A 6161-nucleotide genomic window follows, 5' to 3' on the forward strand; every position below is an offset into this window, starting at 1 on the left:
AGCAATAAACTTGCCCCACCGGAAAGCCCGGTGGCAAGGCCTGGGAGGGTGGACCTCCTAGGTATTACCCAGGCGGTTCCCAGTATAGAGGGTTTCCCCTCCATTGACTGGTACAAATTATCTTAAGTGCAGCATCTGCCGGAACAGATGGTATTTATTTGCTCCCCCACCGAGCAAATTAGGCACAAGGCCAATTTTTAATGTGAGGAGTGAAGGGAGGGGGAAGGGAAAAAGGGGACCAGCTCCCGAGAGGTGGGAAATGGGAGCTGGTTAAAGGTCAGGCATGTGGGGCTGCCCCCACAGCTGGTCTTTGCTAGTCATAGCTTGCAGTATCTGCCGGAACAGATACTACACTTTGATCTTGAGCAAAAGGCCAAGTAAAAAGAAAAACAACAGAAAATAAAACGACTTTTTTATATATAAATGTTAAACGCAAAGACAGACCCTAATAAATAAAATAAAAGTAATACTTACTTCATTTTATTGATGTAAAGTGCGAACACAGGCAATACAATATTATTTTATGAATAAATTAAAGTAAAGGCTAAAGTAAATTTCTATTAATAAAAAACAACAACTATACGATTAAAATTTTGAAAATACATATCGATTCATTATATATTATTTTGATTAGACAAATTACTGTTGTCGCTTTTTATATTCGTTTCACAACGTTTTCTGAAATTCGGGAATTTTCATATCGAACTCGAACATATGTATAGAATGATACTACAATCCAATTTTTAAAAGGGGGATGCATTACTGTGAAAGATTACCGGGACGAGATCATTATTGTGAGGATGATAATAATATTGTGAGGATGATAATAATACTATAACAGATTAAATCAAACGCAGACCCCACAATATGATTGTTATTAATATTATGAAAAAGTAATACGTATTTTCATTTTATTAATATCTAAGGTAAACGCCGATCCTACATTATTGTTGTTATGAATGAAATAAAAAAGTAAACGTGTTTCTTTTTTACAAATGCCAAGCGCTTCCCCTCACTCCCAAATACTATTGTTATGAATAAAATAAATGTAACATTTATTTGGATTTTTGAAAACGTAAAATTCGTACATTGACACTAAAACTTTTGCTCTGAATAAATTAAAGTAAAATGTATTTATATTTTTTTTTGTAAATATCAAATGCAAATGCAGACCCCAGAATATTATTGTTATAAATAAATCAAAAGTAAAAAAAACATTAAAGGAAGCGAAAAGAAATCTATTCACTTTTTATAAATGCCAAGCCCAAACACAGATTATTTATTATTATTTTAATGAAAAAAAGTATTTCTGTTTTATAAATGTTAAACGTGAACACAAGACTTAATGAATAAAATAAAAGTAAAACCTATTTCCATTTTTATTATTGTAAAGTGCGAATACAGACAATACAATATTATTTTAGGAATAACTTAAAGTGGAAGCTATCTTATTTTTGCAAATGCCAAGAGTAAATGCAGACCGCGCGTAATTATTATGAATAAGATGAAAATAAAACATGTTTCTTTTATATAACTGTCAACCAAAAGCATAGGCTCGACTCTATTATTTAATAAAGTAAAAATAAATCGTAGCTGCTTTTTATAAATAACAAATGTGAACCAATATTATTTTCGACTTCAGGAGAACGTGTCTACAATATTATGCGTGAATCACAAGCATGTCAACTCGTAACTTGTAATGGAGGAACAATTTATCATTAATATTCTGCTTCCGACAAACATAATTAACTACTATTAGCTCTCATAGCCGCCCCTATTGACTAGAAGAGCAAGATACAGCTGGTTTTGGTATAGAAAATTCATCTCCCAAAAATTTGACCTTCTAAATTGGAACAAAAATAAAAATCGTTTCGATCTAAACAGATTTCTCCTTCAGTTACCAGGCACAGAAAGAAAGAAACCTAGTAGCAGGACAAATACTAAACTTAGCTATTACGAAAAGATTAAAAGAGTAATTCCCCTTTAAAACAGTTTTATGTCGACCCCCATGAATTGTTTAACAGCAACTTCACAGTAAATCCCGCTCTTGTATTTCACCAGTAATGTGGACAGAATGGATACCATTACAACATAAAGTAGGAAACGTGAGGCAATATTCCGAAAAGAACTTGAAACTATCATCCTACATTCACGTCCCATCTGTGCTGGTAACACCTTTCACTTTTCTTGAGATCTTCTCAACATCGAATAAACCAAGGCGATTTAGCTCATATTGAAGGAAATGAAATTGTCACGCTCTTCAATTTGTTCTTTTGCAAAGGACAGTGTCTCTATCACGATAGTCAGAGAAAAATATTATCAGACAACCTTACCGCATAAACAAATTATTCGTGTATTGCACACATGACTCGTCCTCATAACCAGGTAAGGAATGGTAGTTAAGGAATATAGTGTGTGTCCTGTAACAAAGAGCGAACAAGTGACAGATTTTATATAAAATTGTACTTTCTTTTATACTAGACTAGCCTGAGTGCCCGGCGTTGCCCGGGTGTTTGGAGGCGTGTATTGAGCCCCAAAAAAAATGGTAGTAGGCAGGCAAGCTCAGATCCGTACCGCGAAGGAGGAAACGAATGTAAAAAAAAACGTGACATCTTTGCTGTTGCGTCCATCGTTAAACCGGAAGTGACGAAAGTTTAAATTAAGGCTAGGCAATCGAAAAGAGGGGGTGACTTTCGAAAATATTGGCAAAAAAGCGATTCTTCCCCTGTAGTAAAGTGCCCAGTTGAGGTTGAAGAAATTAATGTTTAGCATATTCTTCTGTATGTGTTGTCCAAAGGGTCGAGCTTTAAAACAATACAAATCGTGTGAAAACCCGTCGCTTCTGTCGAAAGTTTTAGGCAGATATACAAACAAACAAACAAACATACATACATACATATATACATTTAAACAGACAGGTGATATTTATAGTATACCATACGATGACAGAGGCACTTATTTGACCAAGCACTAATGCGCCCACACTTCTAAGCAAGTAATAAGTAAAATAAATAAAGTAAAGGAAAAAAATGATAAACGTACGAAAAGGTGTGGAAAAGCTCATCAGACCAAAAAGAGAGACAATTTTCGTCTGATGAGGTGGTCTCGTTGAATAGAGATTCTACAGAAACCAGTATGCGCATATGTAACCAATAAGGTTTGTATAATAAACAGGCCAGGTCTGTCATCCATTGAGCACTCTTTAATAATCACGCTGTTTTCATTGGATTTACATCTAGGAAACCAATCTACACAACCATTACACACACACACATACACACACACACACACACATATATATATATATATTTATTTACTGTTTGCTCATATATATATATATATATATATATATATATATATATATATATATATATATATATATATATATATATATATTAGCAGGCCTCCTTTAATCTCCCGGTTGGAAATACGCTTAAATATAATATTTTAATTTATGCAGACTTCGTATTTATTATTATTGTTAAAAATATTATTCTTTATTGATTATTATATTGTACCTAATACATAGTAGTGCCCACTTTGTGAGCGCGGTCGTAAAATACGCTTAAATATAATATTTTAATTTATACAGATTTCGTATTCATTAACATAGAGTCAATACTCTATTGAGTATTATACTATACCCAAGTATATAATATTGATTTGAAAACTTTGGGGTCCATTAACTAGCAGCGAAACAAAACATTTAGCGCTTCAGCCTTAATCGTTGCTGTTGGAGTTATCGTCAGATAAATAAAATAAAACTTTAAAATTAAACAGACTTTAACGTATAAATGTCTACTTTCGCATGCATGCAAGGTCATTTTCAGTCGACTTACGCTTGCTAAGATTTTGTTTTCAATTTTTACCATTTAGTAGCTATTTTACGTGTTAACACAAAATCGAATATGTTCCACAGGTTAAAATTCCCTATATAACAAGTTGCAAAGTTTGTAGACCAAACTTTCAAACAGGAGCTTGATAGAGATTATTCTTCTCACACAGTAAACATCACTTATATATATATATATATATATATATATATATATATATATGTGTGTGTGTGTGTGTGTGTGTGTGTGTGCGTAGGTATGTGTGTGTGTGCATGCTATAACTTTTTCGTTTAAAATGCTTCACAATTCTGCACCATGTACAAAATATGTATGATGGAACTGGGTTTATATTTAAATGAAAGGAATCACCCAATACGAAACCATAAACAATGAATAAAAAATTGTTCAAAGTTCGTTTTTAAAATAAATATGAACATTAGTTCATTGTTGTGCATTCGCTAGCATATCTGTGACCGAATATCTTTTTACAAGTTTTTAATTGAAAAGGTCGGCTTTTCATATCAATGTCTGTGTGTGAAAAAAACTCAACCTTAAATATATATATATATATATATATATATATATATATATATATATATATATATGGGGGGTGTATGTATGTGTAATATGTGCGTATGCGATAACTTTTCCATGCTAAATGCTACAAAATGATTCACAATGTAGAAAATACGCATCAATAGATCTGAGCATAATACTTAAATGAAACCAATCATCTTATAAAAATATCATAAGAAAATAAAAATGATTAGTGAAAGTTCGTTTTTAAAGGAATATATAAATTAGTTAATCACAACTTTATATGTAAATATGCATATATATATATATATATATATATATATATATATATATATAATGCTTAGCATAAAGCAGTGGTCTTTGTGCAAAAGTTTGTATTGTACTAAATATGAGTATATTTAGCAAATACAACATTATTGCACTAATCTTATATAGTGATGCGGCGAATGTTGTCATGGATTGAATGAGGATCACCAAATGTTCTACCTTCCCATACTTTTATTGTCATAAAAATGAGTGAAATAGACCATTTTTAATCAAACAGATGTCCTCCTCTTTGGTTATACCCCGTCTCCGCAGTGTACCGGCAGGAAGCTTCACATGCCCCTCCGCAGTGACTTAGTACATAATACATTGTAATCGACTTTGCGTTGTAAAAAATCTACCGTTGATTTTATGACATGATCTGTAAATAATCGGTTCACTTAAAGTTTAAAATTCAAATAGCAAATAATATGGTTCAATCTATCGTCTCTCAAAAGACGCATTCATTTTGAACGCGTCTCTGTCATATCAAAGTAGTAAATGTTAATTTTTGAAATTAGTTTTACATAATCAGTTTAATTAAATTTAGATTTACAAACTCAAGTATTATGATTCAACTGTGCTCTAAAAAGAGACTTTCGTTTCTCTCGCACCCCTGTCTTATAAAAGAATCTACAATTAATTTTATAGGCTCGGCTTTTATTTTTGTGCAGTCATAAAACTTCTCAAATGCATTTATGATTCTAGGTTATATGAAAGGGTAAACTTTGGTCATAATCGAATTTCTGTCTTTTGTATTTTTCATTATCGATTTTAGATTCTTATCAGATGCAATCCGATACAAATCCCACAGAAAAACACTTTTAGACGCATCAAAGTACCTTTATTTTAAATGTTATAAAGAATCAACCCACTCACTTCCAAGTTACACAGGCAGGCAGACAACATTCCTCGGACATATATAATTGTGGTCAATAATAAATAGAGCTATTTACATTAATATTTATGCATACAAACAAATACAATGTATGTATAAAGATTATATATATACAAACACACACAAATATATGTATATATTTTTATTTATTTATTTATTTATTTCACGGTGAAGACGCTAACCTGAATATCGTTTAAAAAATCAACAACAAAAAACTACGTAAATATATAAACGATAAAAACTAAGCAGTAAATCGTCTATGGCATCATAGCGTAATGGATAAGACGCTGGACTGAAAATACATAAGATCCAAGGTTCGAGTCCTAATAACAGTCAAGCTACGCTGAAGAGGGGTAGCACCCCGAAACATGCATGTACGTAGATTACTGCTTTAAAAATAAATAAGTAAATAAATAAATAAAAATATTATTTGTTTACGTCCAAAATAAAATATGGGCAATTTCTAAAAATAAATAAAAAATATTTAAAAAAAACCGATCTTCAAGGTGAACACGCTAACCTCAATATTGTTTTAAAAAATCCACAACAAAAATTATATATATATATATATATATATATATATATATATA

Source organism: Euprymna scolopes, chromosome 18 (assembly GCF_053919585.1).
Source record: "Euprymna scolopes isolate OS-2025 chromosome 18, ASM5391958v1, whole genome shotgun sequence".
NCBI classification, from domain to species: domain Eukaryota; kingdom Metazoa; phylum Mollusca; class Cephalopoda; order Sepiida; family Sepiolidae; genus Euprymna; species Euprymna scolopes.